Source organism: Manis javanica, unplaced genomic scaffold (assembly GCF_040802235.1).
Source record: "Manis javanica isolate MJ-LG unplaced genomic scaffold, MJ_LKY HiC_scaffold_23, whole genome shotgun sequence".
Taxonomy (NCBI): Eukaryota; Metazoa; Chordata; class Mammalia; order Pholidota; family Manidae; genus Manis; species Manis javanica.
In genome coordinates, this window is record NW_027332169.1 from 1,403,382 (window position 1) to 1,425,866 (window position 22,485).

A 22,485-nucleotide genomic window follows, 5' to 3' on the forward strand; every position below is an offset into this window, starting at 1 on the left:
TTTATATTAGTTAATAAATACAGATATATTCATATTTTATATTCATTTTTGAGCCTTTTAGCTAATTTGTATTGTTCAAGTAATTTTTTCCATTAAAAATTTTATAATTTACTGATAAAATGTTTTGCAATATTTCCTTAATATAATTTGATGTCAGGAGGTTCTACAGTGATATCTCTTCTTTTAGTCTTCATACTGATAATTTGTGTCTTTTCTTTCTCTCTTTTGATCAGTCTAACTAGAGTTTTACTAATTTTACTGTTTTTTCAACAACAAATGGTATTTGGCATTATGGATATTTTATATTATTTCTCTGTTTTCTGTTTAATTGATTTCTGGTTTTATATGTATTATTTCCTTTATTCTTTGTGCTTTTTGTTCAATCCACTCCTTTTTTAGCTTCTTGAAAGGGAAATTTAGATAATTGATTTTTAATACTTCCTTTCTTCTAAAGCTATACATTTCCCATTAACTCTATTTTACCTGGATTCCAAAATATTTATATGTTGTATTAATTATTCAATGCAAAATATTTTCCAACTCTGCTTTAAAATTCCTGTTTGACTCATTGGTTACTTATAATTATTTTAATCATTTAATTTTCAAGTACATGGAGGTTTTTCAATTATCCTTTTATTATTGACTTGTAATTTAATTTTACTGAATCAAGGGTGAATATGTTATATAATTTTGAGCCTTACAAATGTATTAAGACTCACTCAATGGACCGATATATGATTGGACTTGGTAAATATTTTATGTATACTTTAAAAGAATATATATTCTGCCATATGCATTTCTTTTTCATTTCTGTCATGTTTTTCTTCATGAATTTTGAAGCTCTGTCCTTTGACATTTTTAGCTGAAGTCTTCCAAAAAGCAAATATTGACACAGGAATAGAAATAAAAGGCATTTATTGGTGAAAATGCCTATGAAGGATAAAGGGGAGAAGGCATGAAAAGGCAGAGAGAGACTTCAAACCATGGGGCAGATCTGACAACTATCATAGAGAGAGGGGAGGAAGGGGATGGGGTAGAAAAATCTTAGACAGCTGAGTAGTACCAAGAAGAGTTCAACCAGACAGATAAGCAAATCTTCAATATCTCCCATTGGGGGAATGGGCTTACCTTAAATCCTCTGCCATGTTCAGTCATTGGCTTAGAGAAGCCCTAAGAAACACAGTCTCAGTGCAAGCAGAGAGGTGGGTCCAGAGGGCAGCAGCTGGGGCTTTGGGTCAATATTATGGGGTATTTTTTTCTGGCCTTCTCTCTTGTCTCCTAAGTCCAGCATCTCTGTCATTTCTAAACTTGTTTCTGTTGATTAATTTTTTTCTTGTGTTTATAGGTTACACTGATTCTTTGCACTTCTAGTAATTTCTGATTAGATACAAGTATTGTGAAAATCACATTGGTGAATGCCTGGATTTTGTTATTATCCTTTAAAGAGTACTAATATTGGTTTTGACATTTCTTGTAGATCAGTTTGATCTTTTCATGGTTGGTTTTGTTGGTGAACATCTAGAATGGCCTTTACCCTAGGACTGCTTTGACTCTTCTGGGGGCTCTACAGAATGAGTATTCAATAAAGACTCATTACTCTGACTCATTCAGTCATCTCCCAGGAATTCAAAAGTCTCAGGAATTCAAAGTTCAGTTTAGAGTTTATTGATAGTTGCTCTTAGCCCAATTTCATGACATACATAAATCACTATTCACCAAAGACTCAGGAAAGCCCCATGCAATCTTGAGCTCTTTCTTTGTGTAACTTCCTCTTCTATGGTTCTCTTCTCTGAAAATTTCAGTTGTTTAATTCTCTTTGAAATTCAATCAACTCAGTATGACCACATTGATTCTGCTTGGATTTCCCCTCTCTGCACAATTCAGAAAATTACTCCAGGCAAAAAGGAATATAGGTCTCACCTCATTTTTCTCTTTTCTATCTCAAGTCATAATCTTACACTATTTACCAATGCCTGTAAACAGTTTTTTGATCCATTTTCCACAGCCCTAATTGTTTGTCATAGGACAGTGAGTTTGGTGCCCAAACTCTGTCATGACCTAAGAAAGAAATCCCACTGAAGGACTTTTATTGAGAGTGACATGACATATGTAATTGTTCTTTCCCCTCAAGAATTTACACACAAGTGGCAGTAACAGATATTGACACAGTTAATACAAGTAAGATTAGAATAAATGCACAGTAGATGCACAAACAATACATTTTGGAAGCTGTTAAACCATGCATGTACTATCTTGTTCCTTAATTGCCTCTGTGTGAAAGGCTTATCAGTCTAGCCAGACTGTAGGCTTCTCAGTCCTCCTCCCCTTCAGTCTTTAAAATCAGTGCCACATACATCCCGAGGAACTCAATAAGGACATGCAATTAGATGGACTGTGCTCGGCTCAAGGGGCCAGCAGTACAATCCAGCACTGTGAAAGGATTCTAATTTCTCCTTGACACTTAAATGGATTGTCACCACCTTGGAACAGCAGCAGCATTAGAAACAAGAGAATGGAGATTATAACAGAAGCCCTTCAAGGCCCTGATGAGAAAGTCTCCACGTGAGTCACCTTCTGTTAAGTGGACAGTGAGTGCAACCATCACAGAGTGAACAATTAAGTTCTCATCTGTCACATTCTGAATTAGAATACTGTGAAGTAGCTTTTTTATTACCTTTTAATTATGCATATAACCACACACGTCCTACTTTAATATACAGCACTAAAATGTGCTGATGGAAATGAAAACATTTCACTTGAAAGCGTTCCATCAGGCATGGCAAAACACTACCCTCTGTCACCTGGCAAAATACTACCCTCTGTCACCTGAAAAAACAACTATCCTCTTTCAGTCTCAATAATTCCTTATATCTTGAAGAGATTTATTCAAAGTCCCATTCCATCCATTGTCCCATTTCTTTTGTTATCATCTCTGTAAGCTAGCTGGCCAGAAATGGTTACATACGCCTGATTTCATTTGAGGAACCCCAAATATGGTTATGGGAATATGTATAGATAAAGAAATAGATAGTTGTACATTTTAGATATATAGCTATCTCTCACATCTCATATAAGTAATTTCATAGGTTATATTCACAAGCAGAATTTATATTTGTTTATAACAGCTGCAAAAAAAAGTACCCTGGTTAAAGATGGAACTACTGCAAAGCATTGGGTAAAACAATGGCGTACCTGGTGAATTGAGAATTATCCACAAAATGCTTTCTTCCAGTTTCCTGAGTATGTCCTGTGGACATTCACTCATTCAGTAGAGGCTTCAGAAGCACATACCATGTGCTCACCCATGAGTGTGGCACCACACAGAGTCTGTTCTGAATTCTGCTGAGTCCAAAATCTGTGCCTTTACCAAAAGCAGAGGGGAGGTCAGGGATGCTGAGCTACCCAGGCTTCTGAACATTCTTGAGAACGTTAAGGCAGGAGACAAGGAGGAAGCTCCCCTTCCGTCATATGTTGCTAATCAGTTTGCACTTCTTTAGTTGAGTCATCTCAGCAAATCTAGAAGTCTGTAAAATAAATATAAAGTATTATAAAACCAGAAGCCACTAGTATTAAAGTATTAAAAAGCAATAAGCCAGCAAGCAGAGGCTTTAGATCACAAAAGGGACTTAAATTACCTTGATACCTTACCTAACAAGGAAGCTAGCAGAAAGTGCTTAAAATACTTTTCTGAAAAGTTAGGCTTTCCCTGCTCTGCTGAGTAGCTAAAACTCACAGTAGTGGCTCCAGTTCCAGAATAGATTGAGGCAGTTTGAGAGGGAGTGTGCTTCCCTGCAAGTCCATTAACAGTAACGAGTGTTACCATTGCCAAGTGATGGGGCAGTTTTCCCTCAAGACCCAGGATCTGATGAACATCATAATCCTGAGGCAAGGAATAAATATTAATCATTTCTTCTAGTTAAAAACATGAAGGGTCTCTGTAATAACTAATACAGTATTTAATGCTTTTTTGCTTACAAGCTAGAGGCTCTTTCTAGTTGGGAAAACAACTAGTGAAGTACTTAATTCAAAAGAATTTAAGAATATCCCTTGAGTCAAAATTTCTCTAAAAAGCCACATTGGCTCCTCCATCTCTGACAGTTTAGTTTCTAAGGGAAGCATCCCTACCACAACCATCCTAAAGAGATCAATGTTACCTTTGAGCCATTCAAAACAAGAATGTAAGAATCATAGCTTTTAATCAGTCTTAGCAAAGAGAATCTTGAAAGACAGAACTACAGAACTTACCTGACTAGCCATCACCGAAACTTCCCACCCCAAGCCAAGAGCACATTCTGTGATTCACTCAATACAAATGTGGGGCTTTTGAAGGAAATGGACATTCTGGATGTAGCACAGTGGATTGGAAAATGACCATAATGACCCTTGTGAGTCAGTCCACCTGAGTATAAGGCATTAGGCATGGCACAGAATTGGATTTCTACATGCCAGACTTTAGAAACATTATCTGATTTAATATTCTCAGCAATCCTATGAGGTGGTTCTAAATTTATCCCTATTTTAATATAATGAGAAATTGAAACTCAGAGTGTTAATGGGCTTGTCCAAGGCCACACAGTAAGGAATAAGCCAAGCTAGTATTCACATATTATTTCATGACAGCAGAGTCCTGACCATTTGCTGAACTGCTTTGTCCATGTCGCCTGATGTCTAGCTTTTTAGCTCAGACCCTATTCACACTGGTCTATACATACATTTCTCTTCCACATGCATGGAGATCTTGCTACCTCTGTTTGAACAAACACTTCCCGTTACCCTGTTTTATTACATCTGTACCATGAAAACACTTCTAGTCTTCTGCCTGCTATTGGTTCCCACAGTAATTGGTATGTTCCTCCTTATGATCAAGCAAAGCATGATATCAATGTTGAGTATACAGAGTTTTGATATCCAGTTTACCTTAATAGATCATCAAGTCTTCAGGCCAGGATCTACATTTGATTTTATTATGATCTCCTCAATATAGTGTCTTGTACAACTACCCAGGAAATGCTCAAGAAATGTCTTTTGAATAGAAAGAAAATATGTATGTTTTAGCCCCACACGTATTTACCTTGAACCTCATCTGACTTACTCACTGTGGTGTTGTCAGAGCCCAGCACAGTTCTTTGTATATAATGGATGCTTGTCAAATGTTTGTGGGATGAATGAATGAGTGAGTCTAATTATCCTGAAAGAATATGAACAAGGTTCAGCATCCCTGATCTCGGTCCAACCTTGGCCCTGACTCTTACTATTTTTGAGACACTTAACCTCTCAAAGTCTCTCATTCTCTGTCTGTTAAATGATGATAATAGTGTTATCAAATGGACAAGACAGTGGTGCTCACAAAGTAGTGCATATGCTCCCCTCGTTTGCAGTTTGTGTGGGTCATGGGATTGTTTCTAGTCGATAGTTTGTGAGGGGAATTAAAACATGCCAATTCTGGTCTGATACTGACAAGAGGACATATGTGTTCTTCATACTTGTTTCCATCTACACAGGTAGATGACCAAAGAACTTAAGGGATGGAGAATGGCAGGAGGAAACTACTCAGATCACTTTACCACTGTTGGAGTATAATGGCCAAGGAAATCACAACAGATACAAGTAAGGAATAAATCTTAACCTTTGTTAACCACTGATTTTAGAGTTAATTTATTATTGCTGTTTCACCTGCTTATTCTGACTAATATAATCAATCTTCTGGAGTTACGAGGATTGAGGTAGATAATAAATATCAACACTTTAGTTCATTATCTGTACAAGCAAGTACTCAATGCATTATAGTTTTATTACTCATTGTTATTAATATGACTACTATTATTATTAATATTAACATTTTTATTACTACCAATTACTGTGGGAACCACTATTACCTGGATATCTGTCTCTCTCTGTCTTTCTCATCATACATCCACTTACATACACATGAGGATAAACAAGGTTTTAGGGTATTGATGCCATTTCTGATGCATGAGGCTACACTTTTGTCAGAGTAAACTCACAAAAGTCAGGGACTAGAACACAGCTGGGTTCTGTGCAGGAAACCTCTAAACAACATCTCTCTGGAGCCAGTCGGGACCACTGCTCACAGTACTTCTGGTTGCTTCTTCACAAAATCACAGAGTCAGTTTCCTGGTAGATATAGTGGACTTTGAAGAGTTTTATGCTCTAGCTGTGTTCACCAAAGCCTCAGAAAAATAAACAAATTAAAAAAAAACATAAAAGAACAAGCAAGAGGAAATAGTTTAGCAAGAGGAAGAAAAACAGTAAGCTATTGCTTCATTAGAGAGCCATGTGTAGCCTCCTCAAAGGCAGTAGCTTTTAGAAATGATTTCTTGGAAGAGCTATTTTTGCCTTTGAAGTGTTTCCTCTAAAAGAAGCAAAGTATTTATCTTGTTAGCTCAGGAGAGGTGATAGCAAAAAGGCCAGGTCACTCACAAGAGGTTTTCTGAGCTTCTATTTATATGGCTCATGCTTGGAAATCCAGCTTTGGAAGCTACTTCAGTGATAAATAATCTGCACACATGCTCCCATCTCCAAACACTGCATTTTTCATTACATCAGGGAGTTAATAAGTATCACATTTTATTAATGAAGGGCCGCACTTTCAAGTCTGAGAATTTTTTTATGGAAATAAACAGTTAAAAAAAGCTTTGCTTTGGCATATTTCTGAGATACTAGGTCTTTTGTGGAAAATACTTGGATACATAAACCATGGCCTAGGAAGATATTAGAATGCAATCCATGAATAAATGGTTTCCTTTGTTTTTGCTTTCTGGCCCTTTGGCCTGGATCTCTATGGAATTGTGACTACGGATGATGTCAGTCTGGACAGGATAAAGGGCCAGCTGAAAGGGGTGGTGTGAGAAAACATGATGGCAGTGATCATTAAGAAATCTGGTTAGATGGAGTATAAGTTTGGGTTTTTCCAGCTAGAAATGAGCCTGACCTTCTTGGGTTGTGAACTCCTTCTTGAAGACATCTTTGTATACCCTATATCTAGCACACAGTTGACCTAGAACAGGGTTGGTGCTGACCACTAGAATCAATGGGTATTCCTGAAAAGTTGTCCATAAATCAGACTGTCATGAAGGTAATCATATTCCCCACAGGAAAAATGCCATTTTTGGAAGAGCATCCCGATTAAGGGCTCAACATCCAATAAATCAGAGCTATGACCAAACTATCCTAAACACAAATCTGCAATAGCTGGAAGCTGCTCTGGTCACCTGAAACAATACTCTTGTGTCCAAGTTCCATAAAATGGGCATTAGCTCTGTTGCATATCTTGATTCTGCAAAAGGACCTGTGTTTGATAGCATACACGTACAGTTATGCTGTACCATGAATGCAGCTGACACACCAGCCCCAGTGTGAACCCATGTTGTTGCCCTCTGGTAGAGCAGAAAGTTCTGTGGGGAAAATTTAGATGGCTGACCTATCCTAGAATTCTTTGCAAGGAAGGGTGTTTAAAATTTATACCTATTCACACCACCTGAATCCCAGCCCTCATCATTCCTTGCTGAACAATTGTACTATTTCCCTGACAGTTCTTGTACTTCACATCAGCTTCCCTTCAAACCACTTCCATGTGGCAGTTGCAGTGATCTTCAAAGAATGCTAATCTAATCTTACTCATGGCCAGCTTAAAATGCTTCTTGTCTCTGTTAACAGACTTTCTGAACTCCTCACCCTCGTCTTTGAGGTCCATAGTACTATGAGGCCTGCCTATCTCCTTCCTCATCTGGCAGCACTGTCTTCCTCACGGTCCAGGCTTTAAACAAATGTGTTTTTCTGTTATTCCATTCTTCACACACACATCTGCCACTCTTTCCTCACTCTCTTATTTCTGCCTAAAACTGTCCTCCTTTTTTCCCTGCCAATTCCTATTCACCTATTTCTAGCCAAATAAGAGGGCTTTCCTGATCCCCAGAACAAGTCAGTTTGCTTTATCACTTACACACTCAGCACCCTTCAGAGCCAATGGCATTGCTGGGATCAAATAATAAATTTTAAATTTACTTGTTTAATCCTATCTTTATTTAGTTACCATAAGTCTCATGACTGTCTTTCTGCTTCAACACCATATGCTCAGAAACCAGAACAGAGCCTGTCCCAAAACAGGTACTAACAAATACATGTGCAATAAACTCACTGAAATTTGATGAAAAAGAAAGTCTTCACTCAAAGCAAGCTGGATCTGCATTGGGAAAACTTTTTACCTGCAAGTCCTTAAGGAGTAAATAATTGCCACTCCTATTGCCAGACTGAGTCGGGATGGCTCCTAAGCCAATTGCAGTGGTTCATAAAAGGCCTATTCCAAAATTCTCAAAGCCCATGCTCAAATTAAGCCCTCTCTACTATCAGACCCTTAAATTAAAGGGAAAGTTGTATGTATTTGATGCATGGAATTAAAGAAAAAAAAAGGAATTTGCACCCTTCACCCAATCCTTGCCTTCCACCACCACTGCCTTGGCTCCAGGGTTGAAGACTTCTACTTGGGGCTTGTTTTACCTTGGGATATATGTGGCCTACAGTGGATGAAACAGTAATGATGACTTAGGACTATGGCTTTGATCCTCAGGTCCACATAATGTGTCTCCCATGAAAAGCCAGAGGATAAATCTTGAGTCTGTCTTGGGATGTGTTTCCAAGTGGGAGAGAATTTAAGTGTCATGAGTGAGGGACTGTTTGTCTTAATCACCAATGTGTCTTCAGAACTTAGAATAGTGCCTTTAAGGTGCTACAAACTAAAAAATATGATTGACTAAATGAAAGAAAATAACACTAACTTCAGTAGCTCAAGACTGTGTTCAGAACTCACCATTTTTAGTAACTTCTCCTGCCTACATGTACACATATACACTCCTGTCTTAGTCTTAGTGTATCCCTGACTGGATTTCTTCTAATGTTGATTAGCAGAAAGGGTGTTGAGCCCATTGACTCAACCACTTTATCATTCTTAAGAAGATAAGATTAAGAATACAACCAATACTATTGTAATATCTTGGTTTGGTAACAGAGGGTAACTACACTTATGGTGGTCAGCATCCAGTAATACATATAATTATAGAATCACTTTGTTGTACATCTGAAAGAAATATGACTGTATGTCAACTTTATTTCAATAAAAAAAGGAATGAAAGCATTCTTTGGGTTGGGCTGCACTGAACTTAGCCAAGTTATCTTTGACTTATGACTCATTTTGAACCCCAAAATCCTTACTATCTGAATGCCAATGTCAGTGTTATTTACATCTTTATTTCCAACGGGAGTATAATATCTGCAAAGGACACTCCTCATCTTCTTCTCAATCCTTGGATTTAAATAATCACAAACATAATTTTTAAGAAATGTCCCTTACAGTGATAAAGAACAGCATCAGGAGCTTGTATTACTGATTCATAACCTAACCAGGTCCTTTTCTTGGCAATTAAAGATAAAGATAAATTTTAAATGATGTTGTGGGTAAAATTTTAATATTTCCAGAATATCTCACCTGGCTTTAGTTCATCTGCATATCAACAGGTGTTCAAGGGTGGAGAGAAGTATGGCTTTTGTGGGATTAATGGGTTTAACACATAAATCAAGTGATATAGGGATCATATGTACAAATACGTATGACCTGATTGTTTCTCCTACAACTCCTGATGCATGATCAGTAACAGAATGAGTAAAGACAAAACAGTTCCTACAACTCATGACCACCCTCACATGGTTTTGGTGTCTTTGAGGAGCATCACGCCCTAGGGCTGGACTCAAGGTCAGATAATGATTGTGTGTTGGTCATGTGTTGAAACCCCTACTCAGAATTCTTTGGATGTTTGGGTTCATTTGCTCAATAAATATGAGGAGTGCCTTTTCGGCATTACTCTTGCACTGTTATGCCTTGAGTCCTCTGGCTGGCCCTTTCAGATCTTTGATATCTCATCATGTCCCCTCCCTTATCTGCAGGACAGAGGCAGGGAGGGCACCAACAGCTTCAGTGCATTTGCATCATTCCCCAGGGGTGGAGAGAAGTTAATCTACATATTAGTGGGTAATTACCTGGGCAACAGAGGGCTTATTGTACCTGAGAGGTGAAGGGGGCGTCGGCAGTTTTGTTTCTGCTGCAGCAGGAAAGAGAGAAGGGCCTGGACTACAGTTTGTAAGCAATAAATGGGTTTTAAACTTTATTTCTCCCTTTGACTGATTTCAGTTTTTAGAGGCATTTTGCCCTTGTATGTCCTCTCCCTGGACTTAACATTTGGTGCAGTTAGCAGGATTCCTCTGAACCCAATATCTGTTACAATGGGTAGGACCTTTGGAAGGGCTGCCCCTAGAAATGATGGGAAGAAGTGGCGCTCGCACCAAGGGAAGTGTGTCTACACTCGTGTGGTCATGGAAGCGCCGACCCCAGCCCATTGCCCGAGCCTAAGGCTACTGCTGCTGCTTCTGCTGCCGACTGGAGCCTGGTCACAACTGTGGAAAGGAGCAGAGGTCCAGTACATCTTGCTAGAGAAGCAACTGGCTGCTATGTACCCCAGAGCCCATTGCCAGAAAAGCTCCGACCAAGATAATAAACACCTATCCCATCAAGGGATAACTGAGAGACTGGACCCAAAGGCCATGGAGTGGTGTGGCACAGACATCTACTGTATATCATGTGACTGGCCATTTGCTTTTGGCATCCCCAGGGAATGATGAAGCAGATGCATTGCCCCAGGTGTGCTGGCTAGAAGGAAAGCCTGCCACTGATGTGGGCCAATAGCTACATCAGCGTTTGCTGCACACAGGGACAAAGACAATATGGGCTTGTTGCCCATTGGTGGGGCTTGCCATTGACCTTTGAAGAAGTCAGCTGAGCCTGGAAGAAGTGCCCTGCACATTGTGCAGATCAGCAAACCACCAAGAAGGACCTAAAGCATCTCTTTGCAGCCTATGGCCCGTCGCCAGTGATTGAGAGCGAGTAAGGTACCTACTTTATTAGATGTGCATTGCAAGGATGGGTGCAGCAATTAGGAATCAAGTGGACATGGCCCTGGCATTTCGACGCATGGACCAGCAATGGCTGGCTCTTCTGGCACTTTGGGGAAAAGGCCTGGAAGCTGTCCTCATGTGTCCTGGAGAAACAGCAAAGTGGCCCCCCACAATTTACTTCTACAGTCCTTGTGTCCTGGATGTGTACCCTGACTGCAGCTGCCACGTGATGGCTGGAATGGACAAACTTTGGACTTAATCTGCATGGGACTTTGAACCTTGCTGAATCCTCTGTCTGGAGAATTATCATGATCGTATTGCTGTTGTCAAGAAAAAAAATCTTAAAGAGAGGATTGACTTTGACTAATGTTTGGTAAAAGTTTTGTGAGCAATCTAGCATGGCTGTTAGCAATGAGTAAACAAGTGGAGAAACATATTTTGTGCTTGGTAAAGGATTGTGCTGTAAAGTACATTTACTTAATCTGTATAGGATGAGTCCTCTGGCTTGAGGATTATCATGATTTTATTGTATGTCATTAGTTTGGTTGGAAGAGGGGGAATGAGTAAATTGTAAGGTGAGATTTCTGGAAGGGTGGCCTGTGGGTAAAATTGTAATATTTCCAGAATATCTCACCTGGCTTTAGTACATTTGCATATCAACAGGCACTCAAGAGTGGAGAGAAGTATGGCTTTAGTTCATTTGCATCATTCCTCAGGGGTTGAGAGAAGTTCATCTCCATATCAATGGGTAAATACCTGGTGACTCCTTTGCTCTCCCCGCCTTAGGCCTTCATGGCTGCAGCCGACCCTCAGGCCCCTCCTCCAACAGTCATAAACGAGGTGACTCCTTTGCTCTCCCCGCCTTAGGCCTTCACTGCTGTGTCGGACCCTCAGGCCCCTCCTCCAGCAGCCATAAACGAGGTGACTTCTTTGCGGATAGGAATGCTCCATTCCGCCCCCCTCCTCCTTCCGTTCCTTCCGCCAAAAATTCCTAGTACTAGGTACCTCGTGACTCCAGCACTCTGCCTTCTTAGAGAAGTCTGGGTGACACCCACACTTCCTAAGAAATTCCGACTCGTATACAAGTTTCCGCAGACCACCAGGGATCATCGGAGACGCCCTTTGTCTCCTTGCGGTCTGCTCCCCATCCAAGGATCTCTGTTCATCTTCCCCTGTTTGTCTCCTTCTCTGTCCTTTAGCCATGGGAGCCTCCTCCTCCCTCCCTAAAGATTCACCTCTTGAATGCCTGCTCAAGTATCTAGCTACCCTCTCCCTGACACCTGATATAAAACCAAAATTTCTCCGTAAATACTGCTCCCAAGATTGGCCAACATACCGCCTAGACAATAACAACCAATGGCCCGCAGGGGGAAACTCTTGATCCTAACATCACTCGCAATCTCTTTAACTACTGCCAGCACCTGAAATAATGGAAGGAGATTCCCTATATCGAAGCTTTCCGCCTCCTCCTTCCCCCGCCTCCCCCCAAGTTCTCCTAGCCTGCCAGCCATCTCCCCGCAGAAGCCTCCCGTTCACTCCCCCCTCTTCCTCCCACCCCCCTTGCCACCACTGCCTCCGCCTCCCCCCAAGTTCTCCTAGCCTGCAAGCCGTCTCCCCCGCAGAAGCCTCCCATTCACTCCCTTCCCCCACCTCCTCCTCCCACCCCCTTCGCAGCTGTGGCCTCCTCCTCCCCCCACCTCCCCCCAAGTTCTCCTAGCCTGCAAGCCATCTCTCCCGCAGAAGCCTCTCGCCCACCCCCTTCCCCCTCCTCTCCTACAACAGCCCCTTCCCCTTCCTCCACCACCACTGCAGTCACCGCCGCCTCCACCCCTGCAGAAGCCACCCATTCACTCCCCCTTCTCCTACAACAGCCCTTCTCCCTTCCTCCCCCACCATATCCTCCCCCATCTCACCTCCTCTGCCTTCGTGACCCCTCTCATTATATCTGTCAGGCCCAATACCCCCTAACAACTTCAGCATTCATAAGCCTCCAACCCATCATTCAAGATCTCTTAAACAAAACTTACCTCAGACCCACTCACTCCCCATTTAATACCCCCATATTAGCTGTTAAAAAAAAAACCAATGGATCTTTCCGCCTTGTCCAAGACCTTTGCCTCATCAACATGGCCGTTGTCCCTGTCCATCCCTTAGTTCCAAATCCATACACCCTTTTATCGCAGATCCCTGCCTCAGCATCCCACTTCTCAGTTCTAGATCTCAAGGATGCATTTTTTCTATCCCTCTGGACCCCTCCTCCCATGATTTTTTCGCCTTCACCTGGACGGACGCATACACAAGACATTCTGAACATCTCACTTGGACAGTTTTGCCACAAGTCTTCTGAGATACTCCCCATATTTTTGGAAAGGTCCTAGCTCAGGACCTCAAACAGTTTCATCATGATCACTCCGAGTCCACCTTATTACAATACGTGGACGATCTTCTACTCTGCAGTCCCTCGTGGGAACAGTCTCAACTTGACACTGCCTCCCTACTTAACCTTCTAGCTTCCAGTAGTTACCGGGTATCCCCCGTCAAAGCTCAAATCTCTTCCCCTTCTGTCACTTACTTCAGATTCCTCCTATCTCAACAAAGAAAGTACATTACCTTAGACAAAAAATGGCTCCTCTCTGACCTGCCCGTTCCCAAAACCAAGACAGAAATCCTTTCCTTTCTAGGCCTGGCTGGGTATTTTAGCGCATGGATCCCTAACTTCTCCCTGTTGGCAAGACCCCTATACGACCTCAGCAAGGGCCCCCCCTGAAGAACCATTATCATCCTCACCCCGACACTCCTTCATTAAGCTCCGTCAAGCCCTTGTGGAAGCCCCAGCTCTCCATCTTCCTGATTTGTTGAAGCCCTTCTCATTATACATTCATGAGAGGTCCAGTCAAGCTCTAGGAGTCCTAGGCCAGTATTATCATCCATCCTTTGCCCCAGTAGCTTATCTCTCCAAGCAATTAGACCCCACAGTTCGGGGATGGGCCCCCTGCCTATGGGCATTAGCCACTGAACAGCTCTCGCAGAAGGAAGCTCATAAACTGACATTCACGGAGCCCCTTACCATTCTGTCCCCACATCACCTAAAAGATTTCTTCACCTACAAAAGTTTACAGACTCTCCCTCCCTCCAGACTCCTGACCTTACTGTCCTCTTTCCTCCAAAATCCCATTCACCCCCTTTGCCATCCATACCCGAATCATGACTATTTCCTCCTTTACTGCTCTCTCGCTTTTTTCCTCATTCCTATTGTCTTCCCCGCCAACCCAGCCTCCTTTGTATGGCAATTCAAAGTCAGACAGACTTACACACAGCATCAAACAAAAATTACCGCCCTCATTGCCACATCAGACTGCCCTCTGAAACGCTGCTCCGAGCCTTTATACCTCCACTCTCCTCCCTCCACCGAAGTGTTCACTAGCAGCTGCCTTTATTCTCCCTACCTCTGCTTCCTCTATGACCAAAAACAAGCCTGTTGCAGGCGATGGCCAGACACCTACGGGGGATGTCCCTACTGGTCTTGCGCCATTCACTATATGGGTAACTCCCAGTACCCACAGTATTACACCTCCAACCATTTCATAAAATATCCCAACAGCTCATTCTCCTTATCAATTCCAGATCCCTGGGACTCTTGATGGGCCGCCGGAGTCACAGCCTCAGATTACTATGAGGGGTCCTCGCACCTGCACGGTCACCTTCATATCTCTTGAAAGTATGTTCCCTCTCATTCCTAGATCTCTTAAGTTGCATCAGATAGAGGACATTCCAAAAAAGTCATTATGCAAACTCTTGACAGCAACTCTTCATCTTCTTATCCCCCCCCCTCTTCCAGTTCTCCTACTCTTGGTTACAGCTCATTCAAGACACCCCCATCTTTCTCAACCACGCCCCCAACACAACCAATTGTTTCTTTATTGCACATCACTACAGCGCCCACTGCTGGCCGCCGTGCCCCTTCATATTTCCAACTACGCCTTCCATGCAGAAAGACAACCCCGTTGCTCCCTATCAGACATACCCAACGATAGGGCACCAAGCTCTGAAGAGGGAACCTGCTCCAATCACCATAGATACTCTGTCACTAGGTAATAGGCACCATTGTGATGTCATGGGATCACCAGGCAACACTGCGGCTCTTGCAAAGTCCACTCACAGATGGTGGGGACTGCCCATCCATGGCAAGCTGCATCATCTAAACAAACATTAGTGGTTCTGGCCAACATATATATATGGGTATATGTATGTGTGTGTGTGCATATATATATATATATATATATACACACACACACAGACACACACATATATATGAAAGATTTCACCCATCTGGGGACTAAAACAACAAAGGAAAAACTGAAGGAGCAAAAGGGCTGCAGCCGCACAGAATCCAAGAATGGACTAACAGTAATCAAAGGAAAAGGGACTGGGATGGAAGGGTGGGAATGGAGGGATAAGGGAAGGGGAAAGAAAGGGGACATTGTTTAGCATGTGTAATATGGGGGAGGACAGGGTAGGCTGTATAGCACAGAGAAGACTAGTAGTCATTCCACAGTATCTTAACACGCTGATGGACAGTGAGTGCAATGGAGTATCCGGGACGAGATTGGTCAAGGGGGGTGGGTGTAGTAACCATAATGTTCTCCGTGGAATAGTAGATTAATGATAACAAAATATACATAAAAATAAAAATAGAAAAAAACTAATGATACCATAATAAAGAATAAATGAGTACAAAAAAAAAAAAGAATGCAGCAACCCAGTTTGGAAAAGACCTATGCACCCCTATGTTTATCACTGCACTATTCGCAATAGCCAACTTATGTGTCCATAAGGAGATGAATAGTTAAACAAAATGGGGTACATATACACAATAGAACATTATTCAGACAGAAGAAGAAGAAAAATTGTACCGCTTTCAACAACATGCATGGGGCTAAAAGGTATAATGCTCAGTGAAATAAGCCAGCCAGACAAATATGAGTATCAAATTATTTCAATTGTCTGGGGAGTATAAGAAGAGAGAAAAACCTGAAGGAGAAAAACGTCAGCAGACTCACAGAACACAAGAATGTACTGGTAGTTACAAAACTGAAAAGAACTGGGGTGGACTGTTTGAAATGCAGGGAAAAGGGTGATGGAGAAAGCAGGCATTATGATTAGAATGTATAATGTGGGTTTGGGACAGGGAGGGCTGTACAACACAACGGAGACAAGTAGTGATTCTACAGCATCATACAACATTAATGGACAATGACTGCAATGGAGTAACTGGGGGAAGCTTGGTGACTGGGAGTCTAGTAAACATAAATTTCCTCATGTAAGAGTAGATTAATGACACCAAGAAAAAATATGTATGTGTGTTCATATATCGATCAATCAATCAATGAATAAGAAAAAAACAGAAGGCGACAAACAAGTAAGAAAAAGGACACATGCACCCCTATGTTTATCACAGCACTATTTAGAGTAGAAAAGAAATGGAAAGAACCATTGTGCCCATAATTAGGCTAATGGATAAAGAAGATGCCATACATGTACGCAAAGGAACATTACTTAGCCAAAAAAAGAACACAAATGCTATCATTTACAACAACGTGGATGAAGTTAGAGGATATTATGCTCAGTGAGATTACCCAGAGAGAGAAATGCATCAAAATGATTTCCCTCTCCTGTGAAGTATTAGAAGAAATAAAAAACTGAATGAACAAGACAGAAGCACCCTTGCGAAACCAAAGAATGCACTGATCGTCACAAAAGGGAAAGTGACAGTGGGGGATGGGTGGGAAGGAAGGAAAAGGGGGAAAATTGGACATGATGAGTAGCGCCCCTAATGTGGGCTGGCAGGGGAGTACAGGGAAGGTAGAAAAACACAAAGACCTGTAGAGATTCTACAGTATATTCCTGGGCTGAAAGACAGCGACTCTCTCATGGGATCTGTGGTGGGGACTTGATACTGGGGGTGTCTAGTAACCATAATGTTCTTGATGTAAGTGATTAGCACTGACACCATCTTAAAAGAAACACACAGTACCTTCGATAGGGTTTCCATATTCCTGATTCTGTCAACGTGGTCAGCGTGCACCTCACCAAACTCATACCCAAGGCTACGGCACCAAGCTCCGAAGTGGGAATCTGCTGCAATCACCATACACACTCTGTCCCTAGGAGAGAGGCACCACTGCTGTGATGTCACAGTATCTCCAGGCAACCGTGCTGCTCCTGTAAAGTCCAGCCCCAGATGGCGGGCACTGCACAGCTGTTCAAGCTGTATCACCTTACCAAATATTAGTGGATCTGGCCTACATATACATATATGTGTATATATACATACATATACACGTATATATATATATATATATCAAATGATATCTCTCATCTGTGGACCACAAGAAGAAAGAAAAAACTGAATGAGCATAGGCACAGCAGGATAACAGTACCCAAGAATGGACTAACAGTAAACAAACGGAAAGGGACTGGGGTGGAAGGCTGGGAAATCTGTGCCCCCCCGCCCGCACCACATTATACACACTAAAAATGTCCCCCTTTCTTTCCCCTTCTCTTATCCTTCCATTCCCAGCCTTCCCAGGGATAAAAGAAGGGGAAAGGAAGGGAGCAATTTTTAGTGTGTATAACGTTGGGGGTGCGGCACCGGGAAGACTGCAAAACACAAGTAAGACTAGTAGTAATGACACAGCATCTTCCCACACTCATGGACACTGAGGGCAATGGGGTATCTGGGGGAAATTTGGTTATGGGGGGAGTTTAGTAACCATAATATTAATCGTGGAAAAGTAGATAAATAATACCAAAAATATATGTATATATATATATATATATCTATATATATAGACATACCTATGTAGAAACCAATAAATAATAAATGAATAAATAGGAAAAAAAAGGGTGCACCCCAGTTGAAAAAGACATATGCACCACTATGTTTATCACAGCACTATTTAGAGAAGAAAAGAAATGGAAAGAACCGATGTGTCCATAATTAGACACAGGGATAAAGAAGATGTGGAACATATACACCATGTGATATTATTAAGCCATCAGGAGAATACAAATCCTGCAATTTACAACAACATGGATGAAGCTAGGGGGTATTATGCTCAGGGACATTAGCCAGTGAGAGAAATGCACCAAATGATTTCACTCTCCTGTGGAGTATCACATCAAAGAAAAAACTGAAGGAACAAGACAGAAGCAGCCTTGCCAAAGCTAAGAATAGACTAACGGTTACTAAAGGGAAAGTGACTGTGGAGGATGGTTGGGAAGGGATGGATAAGGCGGAAAAACTGGGCATTACAAGTAGCACACATAATGTGGGCTGGGAGGGGAGCACAGGGAAGGCAGTAAAACACAAAGACCATTAGAGACACTAGAGCATATGACTGGGAGGAAAGACAGTGACTCTCATGGGGTATGTGGTGGGGAGTTGATAATGCGGGGAGTCTAGTAACCGCAATGTTTCTCATGTAACTGTTTAGTACTGACACCAAAATTAAAGGAAACACACAGTATCTTGGATATCGTTCCTAGGTTCCTGATGCTGTCAAGGCGGTCGGCGCAGACTTCACTGAAATCAAACCCCCGGCTAGGGCACCAAGCTGTGAACAGGGAACCTGCTCCAATCACCATGGACACTCTGTCCCTAGGAAAGAGGCACCACTGTGATGGCATGGAATGTCGTGATGTCATGGAATCTTCAGGCAACAGTGCTTCTCTTGCAAAGCCCACCCCCCGATGGTAGGCACTTCCCAGCCGTGGCAAGATGCATCATCTTAGCAAATAGTAGTGGTTCTAGCCTACATATATGAATGCATATATGTATATATATATACACACACGTGCATATATACATACATATACATATAGATATACACATATCAAAGATTTCTCTCATCTGAGGACTACAACAACAAAGAATAAACTGAAGGAGCAAAAGAGCAGCAGCCTCACAGAACACAAGAATGGACTAACAGTAACCAAAGTGTTAGGGACTGGGGTGGACGGGTGGGAATGGAGGGATAAGAGAAGGTGAAACAATGTGGCCATTGCTTAGCATGTATAATGTGTGGGGCAGGGCACAGAGAAGGCTGTTCAACACAGAGAAGACTAGTAGTCATTCACAGCATCTTAACACGCTGTTGGACTGTGAGGGCAAAGGGTTATCTGGTGGACACACGGTGATGGGGAGAGTCTAGTAACCATGGTGTTCCTCGTGGAATATATTAATAATAAAAAAAATAAATAAACAAGTGAAAAAAGAAAACAAATTAGTGATACCAAAATATAGAATAAATAAGTAAAAAGAAACAACTGCAGCAACCCAGTTTGGAAGAGACCTATGCACCACATTGTTTTTAACAGCACTATTCACAAATGCCAAGTTAAGTGTCCGTATCAGGAGATGAATAGATAAAATGTGGTACACATACACAATAGAATATTACTCAGCCATAAGGACAAAGTAAACACTACCATTTCCAACAACATGGATGGAGGAGGTAGAGTATTATGCTCAGTAAAATTAGCCAGGCAGTGAAGAAGAGTACCAAATGATTTCACTGATATGGGGAGTATAAAAACAGAGAATAAACCGAAAAAGGAAAACAGTAGTAGACTCACAAAACCCAAGAATGCACTTATAGTTACAAAAGGGAAAGGGACTGGGGTGTAATGGCGGGGATGGAGAGACAAAGGGCAGGGAAGACAGGGGGCATTATGATTAGCATGTATAATACTGGGCGGCATGGTGATGGTTGTACAACACAGAGAAGACAAGTACTGACAGAACAGCTTCATAGTACACTGATGAACGTTGACGGCAATGGGGTATGTGGCGTGAACGTGGTGATGGGCAGTCTAGTAAACATAATTTGCTTTTGCATTTGTAGCTCAAAGATACCAAAATAAATAAACAAATAAAGAATGCAGCAACCCTGTTTGAAAAAGACATACGCACCCCTATATTTATCACAGCACTATTTAGTGTAGAAAAGAAATGGAAAGAACCAATGTGTCCAGAATTAGACTCATGGATAAAGAAGATGTGGTACATCCATGCAACGGAATATTATTAAGCCACAAGTAGAAAACAAATGCTACCATTTACAAAAACACGGATGAACCTAGAGCGTATTATGCTCAGTGAGATTAGCAGACAGAGAGAGAGAAATGTATGAAATGATTTCACTCTCCTGTGGGGTCTTAAAACACAGTAAAAACTGAAGGACAAGACAGAAGCAGTCTCGACAAACCTAAGAATGGTGTAACAGTTACCAAAGGGAAAGTGACTGTGGAGGATGGGTGGTAAGGACGGGTAGGAGGGAAAACTGAGCATTGGAGTAGCACACAAAATGTGGGTAGGGAGGGGAGTGTGCAGTAGGCAGTATGACACAAAGACCAGTTGTGATTCTACAGCATATTACTGGGATGAAAGACAGTGACTCTCATAGGGTATGTGGTGGGGACTGGATAATGGGAAGAGTCTAGTAACCATAATGTTCCTCATGTAAGTGTTTAGTATTGATGCCAAAATTAAAAGAAACACACAGTACCTGGGATATGGTTTCCATATTCCTGATGCTGTCAAGGTGGCCGGCACGCACCTCACTGAAATCATACCCAATGATAGGGCACCAAGCTCTGAAGAGGGAACCTGCTCCAATCACCATAGATACTCTGTCCTTAGGTAATAGGCACCATTGTGATGTCATGAGGTCTCCAGGCAACAGTGCGGCTCTTGCAAAGTCCACTCACAGATGGTGGGGAGTGCCCAGCTATGGCAAGCTGCGTCATCTAAGCAAACATTACTGGTTCTGGCCAACATATATATATGGGTATATGTATGTGTGTATATATATATATATACAAACACACATATACATGAAAGGGAGGGATAAGGGTGAAAACTGGGCACCACGATTAGCACACATAATGTGGGTGGGGAGAGGAGCACGAGGATGGCAGTATAACACAAAGAGCAGCTGAGATTCTACAGCATATTACTTGGCTGAAAGACAGTGACACTCATGGGGTATGTGGTGGTGCCTTGCCAATGGCGGGAGTCTAGTAACCATAATGTACCTCATGTAACTGTTTAGTACTGACACCAAAATTAAAAGAAACACACAGCACCTGGGATATGCTTTCCATATTCCTCATGCTGTCAAGGTGGTCAGCGACCACCTCACCGAAATCATAACCCCAGCCAGGGGACCAGGCTCTGAAGTGGAAACCTGCTCCAATCACTATAAAGAAATCTGTCCCTAGGAAAGAGGCACCACTGTGATGTCATGGAATCTCCAGGCAACAGTGCTCTTCTTGCAAAGTTCACCCCCTGAAGGTGGGCACTGACGAGCTTTTGCAAGCTGCATCATCTGAGCAAATATTAGTGGTTCTGTCTTACATATACATATATGTGTATATATACATATATATATACACACACACATATATACATATATATCAAATGATACCTCTCATTTGTGGACTACAAGAACAAAGAAAAAAACTGAAGGAGCAAAAGGGCAGCAGCCTTACAAAACCCAAGAATGGACTAACAGTAACCAAAGGAAAAGGGACTGGGTTGGAAGGGTGGGAATGGAGGGATAAGGGAAGGGAAAGAAAGGATGCATTGTTTAGCAGGTATAATGTGCGTAGGGGGAGGGGCACAGGGAAGGCTGTACAGCACAGACAAGACTAGTAGTCATTCCACGGCATCTTGCATGCTGGACAGTGAGTGCAATGGGGTATCTGGGGGGAACTTGGTCATGGAGGAAACATGGTCATGGGGGGAGTCTAGAAACCACTGTGTTCTTCATGGAATAGTAGATTGACGATACCAAAATATACATAAAGTAAAAACAGAAAATAAATCAATGATAACAATATGTAAATAAATACATAATTTCAAAAAAGGACTGCAGCAACCCAGTTTGGATAAGACCTATGCCCCCGTATGTTTATCAGAGCACTATTCACAATAGCCAAGCTAAGTGTTCATAAGGAGCTGAATAGACAAAGAAGATGTTCAACATATACACAGTGGAGTATTATTGAGCCATGACGAGAAAACGTATCATACCATTTCCAAGAGCATGGATGGAGCTAGAGGGTATTATATTCAGTGAAATAAGCCAGGTGGAGAAACACAACTATCTAATGATTTCAGACATCTGGGGAGTATAAGAACAGAGAAAGCCCTTAAGGAGGAAACCAGCAGCAGACTCAGAGAACCGAAGAATGGACTCATAGTTAAAACAGGGAAATGGACTGCCCTTTTGTGAATGGGTTACAATGTAGGGATAAGGGTTGGGGAGAAAGAAGACATCATTATTAACATGTATAATGTGGGTTTGGCACGGGGACAGCTGTAGAACACAGAAGACACAAGTAGTGATTCTCCAATATCTTACTACGTTGATGGACAATGACTGCAACGGGAAATACCGGAGCAACTCGGTGATTGGGGAGTCTAGTAAACATACTGTTACTCATGTAATTGTAGAT

General features: G+C 41.9%; 1 long non-coding RNA gene across 3 annotated transcripts in view; it reads right to left on the reverse strand.

Moving 5' to 3' along the window:
- Window positions 1-879: 879 nt before the first annotated feature.
- The window catches only part of LOC140847592 (uncharacterized), a 45,764-nt gene continuing 24,158 nt past the window's right edge, over window positions 880-22,485 (reverse strand). For 2 of the 3 annotated variants that reach the window (XR_012127632.1, XR_012127633.1), the window contains one exon: window positions 880-3,524. This is a non-coding gene — a long non-coding RNA (uncharacterized lncRNA). Of the gene's footprint in view, window positions 3,525-17,008; window positions 17,127-22,485 lie in introns of those variants that run through there. The other variant, XR_012127635.1, reaches the window with a different exon arrangement.